Here is a 16,279-nt window from a genome sequence, read left to right on the forward strand (position 1 = left end):
ATGTTGCTTGGATGAAGTGTGTTGGTTGTCTGGCAGTTCTGGCTGCATTAGTATGACTGCAATAGGTGAACCATGTCATGGTGCACTGATATGTGTTTGTTGACCAGCAGACTGCATACGCACAATGTGCTGCACACCATGACGAACCCCATCACCACACCTGCTCACTCCTTCGATATCACTCTGTCCAGGCTCTCTTAGCCTTCTTCTTGCTCCAACCTGTGATGGCGGATAGTCTGTCACAATCTTGCACTCCACACTGGCCTTCTCTCCGCATATCTCTGACGGGTCACCCTGCCAGCTGCACCTCCTCAGGGGGGATTCCTCCTTTCCTCTGATTCCCCCCAGTAGCTCAGTGTCTCCAGAGGACTGTTCATACTTATGGTGGGGTACTGCAACCCCCTATGGCTGTCAGGAATCACGGGTGGAAGCTGTGGCATTCCTGGAAGCTCTAGGAAGCTTTCTCCACTCCTGCTCTATTCCTCATCCAAGATGGTGGACGCTAGTATAAGAGCAGACTCCGCCCCCGGCTTGGCGCGTTGCATCTGTGTTGTTTTGTCTACAGTGCTCCGCTGCGTACTCCGAAGTTTCCTTCTATTGCCTTCAGTGTATATTGTTTCTCTGTTTCCCTCTTGCTAGTTGTTAGTGATTCTGTTTCTTATCCGTCCACTTCCTTGCCCCATTTTTCCTTCGTTAACTACTTTCCTTGCTAATTCTTTCCCTTGGCGTTCTACCGCCTTCCCGACTTACCGTATCAGCTCCTGTGATTCGGCTCCTCTCCGCAGTGTTTCGGCGGTTCAGTCTGACTCCAGGGTAGCGTTCGGAATCTCTTCTCCAGCTCTTCGCGCCCGATTCTTCTGCTTTCCGGGTATTCGCCGACTTGGCATTTGCCCTCCATCCTTTTTCTGTTTCCCTTGTGTCTTATCCTTTACTCTTCTCAGTCGTACTTCGGTCTGTGGCATTTATTATTCTTCTTGGTTGTCCTAGGCTGTATCACTTCTTACCTTCTTTGTTCACAACTCTTTTCCATGTGTACTCTTTTATTCTGTTGTATTATCTGGATCAGCTGCTACTTTGGCCTTCCTGGATCTGTTGCCACATAATTCAGTGTCCAGTACTTCCAGTACTCATCATTCATTGACAATTGCGGTCCTTGCATACAAACGTAACCTTTATTGCTGCATCTTCTGGAGGATAAGGACTTCTGTTCAGTGATCCTGGACGTCAGGGTTTTTTCTGCCTTTTGGCTTTTTCCCTGAATTTGGGGTTGGCTCCCTGGGGTCCCCCGAGGGCAGGTTCCCATTCCTGCGAAGGTGGCCTCCGGGGGAGCCAGACCCTACCTACACGATCAGAAGGATCGAAAGCCTAAGGAGAAGCCTACACTTGACAAGAGGAAATCCCGCATAAAGTCTTCTTCTGTTTCCAAAGACAAGCCTTCAGAAGGATCAGGTGAGGAGGAGATTTGGGAAGTGGGGTTACAGCCTGACAATGGCCAGTTTCTGTGCCTCTACTCTCTTCCCACTGCAATTTATCCTGACGTGGGCATTGGGGATTGTCCTTTGGTCTTGGTGCCAGGTATTTTGTCTCCCTAGGACTGTGATGATGGCACTAGCTCCCAGTGGCTACGACTGTTCATTGTCAATCGCTCTGTATTTTCCACAGGGCCTTATGGCTCCTGGTGCCGCAGTTCCTTCAACTCCATCTTCCCGATTTGCTTCTTTCTCATGGTATTTGATTATCCCTTTCCGCCTCCCTCAGGGTCAGTTACTTCTCAGAGCAATTAGTTGGTGGTTAATGTCCATCTTCGGCTGGGGCCTCCCTCTGCTACAGACTCCCTGCATCTACGACACCGGAGGTTAACCTTCTCTGGATCTAGGGGCTCTTAGGATCCTTCCTCATGTGTTCTGCTTTCTCTGCCTCCTCTCCCTTGCTGGAGTCCTGATGACTGGGAGAATGTACTAGTCACCTGCCCACACTATGATCTCCAACACGGGCCTCTGAGCCACCAGTTGTACCCATGCACTGCCTCCCTGCCATACTCCACACTCAGTGGCTGTTGACTGTATTCCTACAACCCTCTAGCAGCTATTGACAGCTGATGTCTGCACATACACTTCCACCAGCACACCGCATTTTCATTGATAATGTAGTTGTATTTATTTGGTATGCCATTCCCATGTACTGCATTGCCCACTCCCACTTCCAACCCCAGGTCTCACCTTCACCATACCTATTCACTCGCGTGATGTCAATGTGAGCTGGCCTCATGGGATGGGTGTGTCTGGCTGTTAGGCAGAATCCTATGCAGTTCCCTTAGGGAGCACTACAGAAGATTAAGACTACAGGTATATGCAAGAAATCCCCTTTGGTATCAGTCTGTACCACAAAGATGTAATTGGTAGCTGTGGATAATCAGTCAGACTTATCTCAAGAGGGAGATGAGCAGTATTCAGGGTTTACACACTAGGACTACCATACTATGGAACAAGGAAACACTGACCAAAGCCTTGTATCAAAAAGAATATATATATTTATTTTACACACTCTGATGTTCACACACAAATCACTATTATTAAAATAAGTTAAAACAGTCAAGAAAAGTATACACAACTCCCTATTTAAATTGTAGACAACTTTGAGCAAGAGTGAAAACTGAGCAAAACGGCACAGTGTAAACTAAGCAGAAATGGCACTCTAACAATTTCTTTAGACGGTGGGAAAGAACAAGTTATACAGGTTTAGACTCCTAAACACACCAGTAACACTTCCCAATTGGATTGTGAACAAGTTAAGCAAAGCAGCACTTTTAGCATCAACAGTACTTTGGTGAAAACTGAGCAAAATGGCACTTCAGCAATATATAAAAAGGGGAAGAAAGGTGGTAATAAGAGTTTTAGGTGCACCAACACATTTCTTGATGAGAAACAATCTAGAGAAGGCAGTTGTAACAGATTTAGCCAGAGTCAATAGGCTTGTGACAGAGTCAGTGGTACAAGGCAAAGTGCCTAAGTTAAAAAATGTTCTAGTAGCTGCAGTCAAGTCTTTGTTAAACAATGGAAAAGGCGGTTACAGGACTTAGAAAGATAATGTTAGATGAAAGGCGGCCAGCCCATAAGGTAAGAAAAGGATTTAAAACACCTTTAGCAATACCCAACGAAACGGGAGGCCTGGCGGAACAATGTACCTTGGAAGTGGAAGAGGCTCCTGCGGTGGCGGTAGTTCCTGCAGTTCGGGAGATCCAGCAGAGGAAGAGAGGCTCTCGTCGTGGAGGAAGGTTCGAGTTACTGCACTGCCCAGGAATGAAACCAGCCGCGGTGCTTCCAAAACAGAATAAAAAGGTACGCTCCTTTAAATCGCGGTCGTGGTGGACGGGTGCCTGGCTATCCGGTCTCCTAGTGCTTGGCACTGGCAATTCGACCAAGGCAGGTCTTGGAAGGCGATTGGCGAACTGGTTGACCCCACCAGCTCAAGGGAAGAAGACTCTTGAAGGTGAAGATCTTCTTGAGGCGTTGGAGAAAAGTGGTGAGGATCTGCAGCAGGGCTTCACCAGTGGTTCAGTCGTTGCAGATGTCTTTGGCTTCTCTCCTCTTCGGCTTCTTAGTTCCAGTGGTGACATCTTGTCCTCTAGTCCTCAGGACCCTGCTTTTATGCAGCAAGACCCCCATTCATACAGCCTAGCTGTCACTCACACAGTGGGGTGGCTATCCTGGCGGGATAACCCCCCAGCCTATCGGGGCAGAGTGCGACTTGGGTTGCCTAGGTAACCCTGTCCAGGGTGCCTATTCCCCCTCCCACACATCCTGTCTACCCCAGACTCAGTGGCGCCGAAAGGAGGGCTTCTGTGCAGAAGCCCGCCAAAAGGACGAACAAAGGATCCCCGACCTGTGTTAGGATTTCAGAGAAAGACACGAGAAAGAAATATTATTAAAGTTCTGGCAATAAAAACCTACCAGGGTAAAGTTAATATTAAAATAATCCGGCGGTATGTTAGAGGCTATCAGTAAAAGTGGTAGCCTCGAACAATGGGAAAATCCCATAGGAAAATATTTGCGGTTGAATATAAACGGTAGTAACCACTGCCACCAGCCAGAAACTTTGGATAGAGGGACTGGAAGGTACCCTCTTGAAAATGAACACTAGGGAAAAATATTAACCCTTTCCAGTAGTAAGATGGGTTGTACTGGTTTAGTTCATAATTATTGACTAGTAAAGTCAATGGGGACTTTAAATGCCCTGGGAGACAGTAGTCAGTCCCAGGGTATGGAGTCTATGTTTGGGGATCACTATGACACCCCTGTGTTACGGCACTGAGGGTGCTGTGTAACACACATGTTAAAAGATTAGGGTGAGAAAAACCCTATAGGCCATAAGCACATAAGATAGCCTACAACACACACTAGCAATCTGTCTAAGAGTGGGAAAAAAAGGGTCTCACTCTTAGCAGGGGAAAAAAATAAACCCTTCAAATCCAGCAAAGCTGCTGGGGACTCTATAGGTAAGGGAAATTAGCCTTAGAAGAGAATTCTCCCCAACACTGGCTTCACTCCATTCCACCACCCTTGCATCGTTGCACCGTGCGACACCTGTGTGTATTGAGTTTGTGATTTACATGTCATGTCACATACATTGTACATGGCTCTGGTACAGTAGTCAGCAATTCACATCTAATGCAGTATTACAGATTAGGCATGGCTATGGTACATGGCATATGTGTTTTCGCATCTGTGATGTTGGTGGATGGACTATGCCAGTCAGGTGCTCATGTGTTGCAGGTGCTATGCACCATGCACTACAGGTTGCATTTAGCCCTTCCACACAGGTCCAGGGCTGCTTTCATGCTAGCCTTCACTTGCATTGACACTGCGTAGGTGCAGGAGTTTGTGACATGGCAGGTTGATGTGTTACATGACGACATTGTGATGCCTAGGTGTGTGGTCTATGGTATTTACATGGCTCTTCATTTTCTTCCTGTCCATGTGCAGGTGATGAGGCACTGGATGCAGAGGAGGAGGAACAGGATAGTGTGCCACGACCAACCACCAGTGGAGGACGTGGTGTGGTAGCCCACGAAGTTCCACTGGTGCTACAGGCCATCCTGGCCCAGACTCAGTCTGAGTCTGCCTCTGAGGAAGCTTTAGGCTGGGGTGGTGAATCAGATATGGATACCGCTGTGGTGTCGCAGGTGAGTGCATAAACTGTGGGTGCTGTTGCATCCCAAACGTCTGGGAGTCAGTGTCGGGACGCCCATCTGTGGTGGTTACGGTTGCAGGGTCACGCTCCACAGTATTGACTACTGGTTCTGGGGCAGCAGATCAAGGGAGGGATGCAGTCCTGCAGCCACAGACGGCGTCATCACATCAAGGGTCAGGTACCCTTGGCCTAGGCAAGCGTGGACCAGACCAGTGCTATGCATGTTATCCTCTCTTTCCAATACCACATTCTGATGCAGCACCAGAGGGTGACGACATCAGGGACGGGTCTTCCACTCCATCATAGCTGTGCGGCCCATTAACCCATGGAGGGTTCTTTTTGACATCCACACATGTGGTTGTTGACGTGCACCCTGCATCTCCTCGCTCCTGAGTGCGGGGGCGGGGAGCCCAGTCCCCTATGGGTATTTTTGTATTTTCTTTTATTCGTTTTTTTTGTCTATTGTGCTTTTATGTGACAGTGTGTCATCCACTGTAGGTTCCAGCTGGTCCCAAGGAGGCTTATCTTGTGTTGGTGTTTGTGCCTTTGGTCCAGACACATATGCCACTCCTGCTACCCCTTTCCATGGTCTTGCTAGGAGTGCAGCATGTGAATGTAACTTACACAGTGGCATTGGGCTTCCATTCTATCTGTGGGCAGTCTCAAGTTCGACCTGTGTATACACCCCTAGTGGGATTCATGATTGTTTGTCCAGTGCATGGTTGCCATCATTTTATGTTCGTACAATGAGATGCATCCTTTGTTCATGTTCCATCTTCATGTATTGCCTTGACTGTCTCCATTGTTGTTACTCTTCATGCTGTATGCCCTTCCCTGGCCCCTTTTGGTTAGCAGTGCCACACAAATTTGGAAGGGTGGAATCTAGAAGGGTGGCATGTGCAAGTCAACACACATTGAGGCACGTGTGCATTTGGGTATGGTCAAGGTCAGACAGATTAACTCTTGGGTCCTGTGTTTCTGGTTTGTTGTACTGGCCAATTGATGTTCCTGTGTACATGATTATATTGATGTGCAAGTTATTTGTGGACTTTTTAGGTTGATATTGCACGCTTTGTGACAGTAGTGTGTGTTGGCCATTTATTTCTCTGTTTAGACATTGCATGCCAATAGCATGGTCTGTCAAGCAGGTGACATGAAGTGTGGGAGGGTTCAAGTGACATACCGGCACTTAGATGTGTACTTTGTCATGTGTACTTTGTCATGCTGTTTCTGGCATACTCCATCTTCCATGTGTTCCTTTTGTGCACACCAGATTGAGATACTTTTAGTACTAAGCGATGCACACAATGTAGGACACATTCTCAGGGTGTTAAGGTTGGGACAGATGATTGTCCCTCTGTCATCATCGATTGTCACCTGGAATGTGCCAGGCCTGTGTGCACTCCGCAGGGGTTGGAGTTTAGGTGAAAAATTGTGCCACAAGCTGGGTACAGGCAGCCTCGCCACATGCCCTTTCCCCTCCCATACGCAGCCGCCATGCATGTGGTTGGGTATGTGGCGGCGCCACCACCATGTCCACCGGCATGCCACACTGTGTTGTAACGTTGTGCAGGACATATGCTGCCACAATGATCCTGCACACTATTGGTGGCGCATATAGTAGCTTACCACCTGAGTGGTCAAGTGAGCGGAAGCGTGACTTTAGCACTCTGAATGTGTGCTCCACTATGGCCCTAGTTGCAATACGGGCTGCGTTGTATCTTACCTAGGGTGGTGTGGTGGAGCTCCGTATTGGCGTCGTCATGTAGGTGTTCAGAGGGTAGGCACTGTCCCCTGTAAAGGTGAGATGGGTTGTCAGTGGTGTGGTTTTGTCTGTGTGATACATGCATGCATTTGCAGGGCAATTTGTACTCACCAATGAGCCATGTGTAGCCATGCCTCTCAGTTTCCAGGGCCCGCTGTAGGGGTGACATTCTGAATATGAAACTATCATGGATGGACCCCGGATAGTTGGCATATACAGAGGTGATGACATGGCATCACATACAAACTGCACGTTGATGGAATGCCGGTGCTTGCCATTGCGATAGATGTGCTCTTTGGCCCTAGGTGGACCGAGGGCCACATGGGTGCAATCAATGGCACCAAACACTTTAGGGAAGTGCGCCACCCCGTAAAAGTCCTGGACCACGGCCTGCCTTTATGCTGGTGTTCTGGGCATGTATATGTGCCTGCGGACTGAGGGGCGTGCAGTCATGATTGCCAACACCTGGTGTAGGCAGCGTGACTGGGTGGCCTGTGAAATGTCCCCCAACAATGGCAGTTGTCTGCTGAAATGACACAGTGGCCAAAAAATGCAGTACATTGAGCACCTTTTCCAAGGGGCTCAGTGCTTGGGAGCACAGGGGGGGTGATGTGAGGTCATCTTCCCACTCCGTGACCAGGTCTAATATGATATGGGGTGGGAACCTATACCTGGTCATCAGGCATCCCAAAAAGGCGTGCCCTGGCTATCCTGGCTAACCTAAGCTGGCCCGATAGCACAGCAAGTAGAGCGCTCGCTTTGACATCAGTGCAGAGCCTGCTGACGCAGGTTTGAATCCCCGCATGGCCAAACTCAGCCTTTCATCCTTCGGAGGTCGATAAATGAGCACCACACACCGTGGGTAATAATAAGCAGCGCTCAGATACCCGAGGGTTCGCTATATAAATGTTAAAATTATTATTATTTTCCTCCTCCTCCTGCGGTGAAGAATGGGATGGGCGTTTGTGTTTGCACGCTCTTTTTATGTATTGTTTTTGATGCACAGTGACGCTTACGCCTGCTTTCCCTCGGCAGACGTGTTTCCGGATTAGCACTTTTTTTACGCACGCAGGGGAGCCATGTTCAATTCCATGAATACATGTTGTTAGTGCACGTGTGGGTGTTGCAAGTATTTTACTGTGGCACTTCCCACATAACGCCCACATTTACGCTTGTTGTTCCCCATTCCACAAGTTGCGCCCCCTTTTTAGGTCACTGCGCTAGACGGTATGCGTCTTCGCTGGGCATCTCGCGCAAGGCTTTCGTGGTGTCGCAGTGACGTGTTGGACCCGCGCGGATTCAAGTCTCCTAAATCACGCGCTATGTGCTCCATGAATCAACAGATGTTTGCGTGCATTCTGCACGCTTGCACCCGTTTTTCAGCACTATTTAATTCTATGAATCGGCACTAAATCTGCAGTTCAAAAGACCCAATAGGTGTGCTATGTGTCACATGAACAGACACCTTACAAAATGAACATGCTTCTTTGAATCACTTATTTGTATGAATTCTATGTCAAGACCGGAGGCTTGGATTATGCTTTCTCTTCATCTTTACTGTCAGCAGCAAAGAAAAAACAAATATGTAAATGACTAACAAAAAACCAAGAAAAACTACAATAACCATGAGATTTTCGGATTTTTGTAGTCCATCACCATAGGTCCTCAAACTGACCATGTGTTCCATATAACCAATAAAACAACAGTCCTCAGATAAAAGCTCTTGTCCTCTTTGTATTCTCCCTCTTTCTTTGCTGCTCGGCAGCGAGTTAAGTACTTTTCTTCTTTATTCTTGCAGAATGCTTGGTGTGTGTTTATAACGGTGTATTGTGTTTTTACTGTTTAAACGTGACGTGCCTTTGGGCGGAGCATATCCGTTACACTTACACGGTTTCTTGAAGTTGCGGCCGCGACGGGGCTGGTGCACCGGCGGCCGCAGCTTCTCAGAACCGTCGAAGAGGGCACTGCGGTACGGAAGAAGGAGCGCGTCGGGACCGCGTAGTTCCGGCGCTCACTTCTTCCGTGCCGAGCATATGATAGGAGTCTTTAGAAAGTGTCGGTGTGATTATTTTGAACGGAATCCATTGGGGATTACAATTTCCTTGCCATAACATTACGCATCGTTCATACAAACGTAGCGTTCTGCTTCAAGAGCCCTACAGCGCCCCTGCAGGCAGACAGTGATACCGCAGTCATACGGGAACAGTCCCAGGTAAAACCTTCATTGGATATTATTATATCTGTTTATATATATCCAGAACCAGGGAGTTTTTCTAATTTAGACAGATTTTGTTGGCTCCCTGTACTGAGAGAGTTGATTAATCCCTGGTATACATACTTTTATTCATTGGAAATCCCCCAGGGCCTGAGAATAATGAGTTCCTCCAGTGATGAGGGGAAGGCTAGTGTTAGCCAAAAGAGGAGCCACACGGCCATGACTGATGTCCTACACAAAGCCCTGGGGCCTTCATTGGGACATGATCCTCAGCAAAGAGCGCTGATGGAGGATTGGATCCGTTTTTCTCAGGGCCTGGAGGAGGTCAAGGGTCTGAAGGCTCGAATGAAGTCCAAAGGGGGCAGTAAAGCAGCCCGTAGGGCGGAGGAGGCTCACACCCCCCCCGGGCACTCCACCAGGAAAGAAAGGTGGAAAGAGAAAAAGGAAAAGTAAAGCGGTGCCTAGAAGGGGACGAAAATCATCTCATACCTCAGGTGAGAGTGAGAATGAGTGGGAGGAGGAGTACTCTGAAGAGGAGGAAGTACTATCGATATCCTCTTCAGGCGAAGAAAGCCATGAGGCGATAAAGAAAAGTAAGAATGAGGAGGCAGAGGGGGACGGTGCTGATGATGAGGATTTCGATCCGGAAGCAATGATTCATCCCAGATCATCAGATGGGCGCCGCTAGCCAAAGAGGCTAGAAGCAAAATGAGGGCAGAATGCCCCAGACCACGCCTCCCTGAAGGTGCAGCTGATACACCAGTAATTGATGAAAAAATTATTACCTTTATGGGTAAATTCACGAAAGATGTGAGGAAAGGACTTGATAGATCCTGGCAATCCTGTCAGGATAAGATGCTTGATGTGACGGGACCCCTCACAAAGATCCTCCAGATGGGAGAGGATGCAAAAGTAAAAGGGGAGCCGATTGACCCGGTAATCCTCATAGGATGGGCCCAAAGGGCGATATGCATGTTGGGTAAAGCTAATCATGCTATAACCACCGAAAGGAGGAGATCTTTGTTGGTTAAGATCGACCCAAAGTTGAGTGAATTAGCCTCGTCTGATTCAGCTTCTTCGGCTAAAGGAAAGTTATTTGGAGACTACTCCATCAAGGAGCTCACCAGATTTGTGAATTTGTACGCAGCCTTAGATAAGGCGCAAGCCTCTCTTAAGAGAGTTTTCGGGAGGCAGATTTTTGGACGGACCAGCAGAGGCAGGGGTCGCTCGGCTGGCCGGTACCAGTTCAACCGATCCTTCCAGGACAGAGCAAATTGGCGCGATCAAGAAGAGCGCAGACAGACGCCTTTCTTCCCATCGAGGAGTAGGGGAAGAGGCAGAATCTGGCGAGGAGAGCGTCAGCAAAATAACACAGGTGAGAGTACCATGCACACTTCCGGTGACCCCAGAGGTAGGGGGGAGGACTGCTCAATGTTTAGAGAATTGGCTGAACATTTCAGACGGCTCAAGGTTTTTATATAGATTTTATAGAAACTCCTTATCAGAGAGAACCACCAAGAGGTTTAGAAATGAACAGAGAAGACAAGGCTTTATTGGAAAAAGAATTACAGGGTTTGAAAAACAAAAAGAGCTATTCGACCCGCTGCGGTTCAGGTAGGAGGTTACATAAGCAATATGTTCATAGTGAAAGGAAGACACAAGACGAGACCAATCATAAATCTGAGAGGCCTAAACAGTTACGTGGTATACAGACATTTCAAGATGGAAGGAATACATCTGTTGAGAGATACCCTTATTCAGGGAGATTTAGCCAGAATAGATTTGAAAGATGCATACCTTACCATTCCTATCGCAGAGGAACACTGCAGATTTCTAAGGTTCATTTGGGAGAGAACGATTTGGGAATTTCGATGTCTGCCTTTTGGCCTGGCATCGGCACCGTGGTGTTTCACCAAAATGATGAAACCCGTGGTATCTCATCTCAGAGCTCAGGGGATAAGACTGATAATTTATCTAGACGACATATGTCTAATGTGTCAAGAGAAGGAAATGTTGATAGAGCAGATTCAGATAACAATAGAGGTGTTCGAGAGTCTGGGGTTCCTGATAAATTGGGAGAAGTCCAGTATAGTTCCTGTTCAGTCAATAGAGTTTCTGGGTTTCATAGTTGACTCGATACAGGGAACTCTCAGTTTACCCATTCTCAAGGTGAACGACATCAAGAAACAACTGAGACATACTCTAGCGAAAGGAGAAATGTCGTTGAGGGACATGGCGAGATTGGTGGGCCGGTTAGCGGCTTCAATTCAAGCGATTTTTCCAGGGCCCCTGCATTACAGGGCACTCCAGAGGTTGAAGATATCTCACCTCAGGAGGGGCGTTTCTTACGAATCAAAAGTGAATATTTCACAGGAAGTGAGAGAGGAGCTAGAATGGTGGCTCATTCATATGGATGCATGGAACGGGAGAGCCATATTTGGTTCATCCCCGGACCTTATTATCGAGTCCGATGCCAGCAGATGGGGCTGGGGAGCCCGATGTGGGAACATGTCCACAGGAGGAAGGTGGTCGGACCAGAAGACGAGGCTCCACATAAACTGCCTGGAGTTGTTGGCGGGGTCTTTTGCAGTGAGATGCTGGACCCAGGAGAAAGCACATTGTTGAGTTCTGTTAAAGATGGACAATGTCTCCGCAGTCAGGTACATCAACAGACTGGGAGGGACGAGGTCCAGGTTATTGGCGGAACTGGCGAAAGAATTTTGGGAACTCTGTCTGGAGAGAAGAGTTTCGGTGACGGCGGAATATCTGCCGGGGCAGTTGAACGAAGTGGCCGATTGGAACTCGAGATACCTCAGAGACACCAGCGATTGGAAGCTGGACGAGGTAGTGTTCCAGGAAATTATGACTCGGTGGGGTCCTTGCCAGGTCGATCTGTTTGCTTCGAGGTTAAACAAACAGCTTCCTCGGCGACAGATGCCTTTCTTCAATCCTGGGAACACCAGAAGAATTACGCGTTTCTTCCTTTCTCAATGATAGCGAGGATGCTAGCACAGTTGAGACGTCAAAAAGCATCCATAATTCTAATTACGCCGGACTGGAAGGGTCAAGCGTGGTTTCCCAGTCTATTGGAACGACATATCACAACCCAGTAGTTCTACCCGACACAGAATTTATCATTCGAGATCCCATAGAGGGCAGTCATCCACTGGTGAGGTCAGGAGGACTCAGGCTAGTGGCATGGGTGATTTCAGGAGATCTTGGGTTAGGCCAAGATTATCGAATGAGGCTGAAAACATCATTAATGAATCATGGGCCCCATGGACTCAGAAAGCTTATAGATCAGCGTGGGATAAATGGTATAGCTGGTGTATGGAAAGGGATATTCATCCCGATGGAACAGATGTAGTGCATGTAGTCAATTTTGTAGCTCAGATGGCAGTGCAGGGCAAGGCTTACAGGACAATCAACACAGCCAGGTCTGCGATATCTGTGGGGCACCCTAGAGTAGAGGGTATAGCGATTGGAAAACATCCTTTGATCTGTAGATTGTTAAAGGGAGTAAAGATGTTGAGACCGCCCAGTGTTAAATATAATCAGTTGTGGGATGTAGATAAAGTTTTGAAATTGTTTTTATCTTGGCCGGATAATCAAGAATTGTCGCGGAAAGCGATTTCGGGCAAACTAGCTATGCGTTTATGTCTTTTAGCATTCAAGAGATCATCTGATGTTAGAGTGTTGGAGGTTGATAGGAAGAGTGTATCTCTGAATGGGGTGACTTTCTTTATTACAAAAAGGACCAAAACAGGCTTGAGATCTATTTCTTATGAATCTTTTCCGGCTCAACCAAAGTTGTGTCCAGTCAGGTGTATAAAGGCTTACGAGGAGATGTGGAGGGAAGTTAGACCCCCGGGAGTGTCTCAATTGTTGATAGCGATTTGTAGACCTTATAAAGCAGTTGTACCGGCCACCATTGCTAGATGGCTTAGATGGGTGATGGTTCAAGCGGGCATAGGTGCTGAGAGGTATGGTGCCCATTCAGCTAGAGGAGCGATGGCTACTAAAGCGTATAACATAGGAGCGAGGGTAGAAGATATTATGAGAGCTGCAGATTGGTCGAATGAATCGACGTTTAAAACTTTCTATTTTAAACCCATGGAAAGTGCGGCATCGTTGGTGGTAAGTAAGCTTTGAACAAGCATAATCCGAGCCTCCGGTCTTGACATAGAATTCAGATTTTCCACACATTCGTTACAGAAAGTCATAATTCTATTAAAAGACACGGAGGCGAAGGATCCCACCCTATCAATCGTATGAATGTTCAGTTGATATTTATCATGTTATATCTGTTTTTACATACTGCTTACGAAGAAATATTGGTAATAATTCTTGAAGAGATGTTTTATAGGGTTTATGTATACGATTGCCCACGATTGTTTCAGTCTATAGTACCTTTGTAAATTTATATTTTTCTGTAGGAGGGGCGACGGATAACAAGCAAGCCGGGTCTGAGTCAAGACGTGGATGGAATTTCGAAGAAGTACTGAACACACCCTCGCAGGATCAAAGAAAGAGGACAAGGGCTTTTATCTGAGGACTGTTGTTTTATTGGTTATATGGAACACGTGGTCAGTTTGAGGACCTATGGTGATGGACTACAAAAATCCAAAAATCTCATGGTTATTGTAGTTTTTCTTAGTTTTTTGTTAGTCATTTACATATTTGGTTTTTCTTTGCTGCTGACAGTAAAGATGAAGAGAAAGCATAATCCTTCGCCTCTGTGTCTTTAATAGAATTATGACTTTCTGTAACAAATGTGTGGAAAATCTGAATTTGCTTTGCTTTTGTGCTACTATAAATATTGAGCAGCGTGATGTTTGTAATTGTAGACAATCAACCAGAACGTGGCAGTTCCTGTTTTATGTCCAGAAAGTCAGTAAATGCCTATACGTGCTCACCTACAAGATTGCCACATGTCTTCATGTGCAAGTGTTCGCCCAAACTATTTTGACAAAATATTAACTTGCTAACTCTTCTTTTATTGGCACTAATTGCATGTGATCCCATTCCGGGAAATGTTAAGAGCTGCGCTTCAAAGCGCGTGCAAAATTGCCAAAGAATAAATGGTGCAAATAAAAGTGCATTAGCAACTGGGACACAAGGAAATCCACTCACCGAGGAAGTGTTGCCCGTTGGCTGAGACTTCCAGAGACACACCTTGAGGCTTTATTTCTTGTGAAAATCAAACGTGTGCAGCAAAGAAACACCCACTCGCTCGTTTCTACTGCACTAGCCGGAGCCACAGTCGGACTCAGCACTGGAGTTATTGTTGCTACAGAGACAGCGCAGACAACCAGACACAGAAGAAGGACTAGCGTGGGTAAAGCGATACACACAGAGGAAGGACTACCGAGGGTAAAGCGATAGACACAGAGAAAAGACCACAGAAAGCCAGGGTTGAGGAAGCAATGGAAAAACAAGCGAATCTAGCCCCCCCCCCAGCTCTAATCAGTAATTTCATTTATCTTCAAATATTTTTATTTTGGCAGAACAGGTGATAACTGACATGTCCAGAAGTCTGCAGTCAACAGGAGTAACATTCGAATACTAGTGTGTCATCACTGAGCATGAAATGTATATATAGCTGCCAAGTTTCACAGTTGCATGCAGAATCTTTGAGCCAGCCCTGTTCCCACGTCCATTCTCGCCCCCCCCCCATGCATGCATAGTTGCCAACATGACCCATTCCAAACTGTAGGTGCTTATCCAGTCCTATTTTTTTGTTTGCAGTCTGGGACTTGTAGTCCGAGTTTTATAATGATGAAAGTGGAACTAAAAGTCCCAGAATGCAAAGAAAAAAACTCTGTATAAGCACCTACAGATTGGAATGGGTTGTGTTGGCAACTATGCTGCATTCTGGGACTTGTAGGCTCAACCCTGCAGTGGGAAAAACAAAACTACAAGCTCCAGCATGCAATTGGAAGCAAAAAAGCAAGACTGGCTTCAGGTGTCAGCATGGAAGTGGGAAATTTGGCAGGGAGCTATATCATACATGTTGACATTTTGCAGCATCTGAGAGTTAGATTTTCCATACAAGTGTTTTAGGCAAGTCATGTTTCTATTAAGATCACGGAGGCACGAGGTATTATTTATTTATTTATTCCTTCGTAAAACGCACACAAACCCATAGGCAAGGCGCTGTGCTTAGGTCAAGTTACTTCCAGTTCCATGTTCGCAGCATAGAGGTGTTACAATCCGAGTATGCCAGGCATCGGGTCCCCCTGTGTTAACATTTAACAAACATGTTTTGCTCAGTGACAGTGATTAGGGTAGTCATAGCTCTAAACCAGTTGTCTCGCAAAGGCGGGTGAAATCACCCGATTTTGTTTTTGGCGGGTGAGACTTTGGGGACATCACGTGATCGCGGGAGCGTGTTCTCGCGAGATCTTGCGAGACGGGATCTCGCGAGCTCACGCTCCGCGGGAAAACGTTCCCGCTTCAGTGTTGGCGCCTGGCCAGCAGAAGCGGTCAGAGAGAGGAGCGCTGCTCCTGACTATAGGATAAGGAGAAGTGAATTATAGAACTCACACCACGGCTCCTAGGGCGTAACACCACAGCCACTGGAGGCTTCATGGGGGCCCTAGGAGACTACAGCGTGCCACCGGTGTGCACAACCCTTCCACAGTGAAGCAACTGGGGAAGCACAGGACTTGGTCGCAGTGAACAGTGAGTAAGCGCCCCGCGCCACCAGGCCACGCATAGCCTCCTCACTTGCTGTTAGTCAATAAAGACCGTTAGAAGTACTACAGCGTCCTGTCATCTGTTTAGGCCACAACATAACTGGCGACGAAGATACCAGAAGTCCCACGGACCCACCATGCAAGGCGCCACACCACCCCCTGCGTTCCTCCCCTTGCCAGGGACACCAGCGATTCCGTGGATGCAATGGGAACCCCTCTTTTCCACCTACTTAGAAGCGGTGGGCGGCAGGCGATATGCCCCCATCAGGAAGAGGGCGATGCTGTTGAATGCGCTCGGGGTTGAAGGTCAGCGCATCTTTGCCGGCCTTAAAGAAATACCTGCGGCAGACAATGACGTCGAAGACGACGACGTTTACAAAGAAGCGACTCGTCGCATCATGAAGAGGTTCA

The 16,279-nt window shown here is 47.4% G+C and overlaps 1 protein-coding gene across 2 annotated transcripts in view; it reads right to left on the reverse strand.

Moving 5' to 3' along the window:
• RABEPK (Rab9 effector protein with kelch motifs) overlaps positions 1-14,571 on the reverse strand; it is a 359,596-nt gene extending 345,025 nt beyond the window's left edge. The window contains exon 1 of one of the 2 annotated variants that reach the window (XM_069609432.1): positions 14,304-14,571. The gene's annotated coding sequence lies outside the window, so the exon portion shown is untranslated. The remainder of the gene's footprint in view (positions 1-14,303) is intronic. The other variant, XM_069609431.1, reaches the window with a different exon arrangement.
• Positions 14,572-16,279: the final 1,708 nt, after the last annotated feature.

Source organism: Ambystoma mexicanum, chromosome 8 (assembly GCF_040938575.1).
Source record: "Ambystoma mexicanum isolate Mex_15411 chromosome 8, UKY_AmexF1_1, whole genome shotgun sequence".
In the NCBI taxonomy this organism is placed as follows: domain Eukaryota; kingdom Metazoa; phylum Chordata; class Amphibia; order Caudata; family Ambystomatidae; genus Ambystoma; species Ambystoma mexicanum.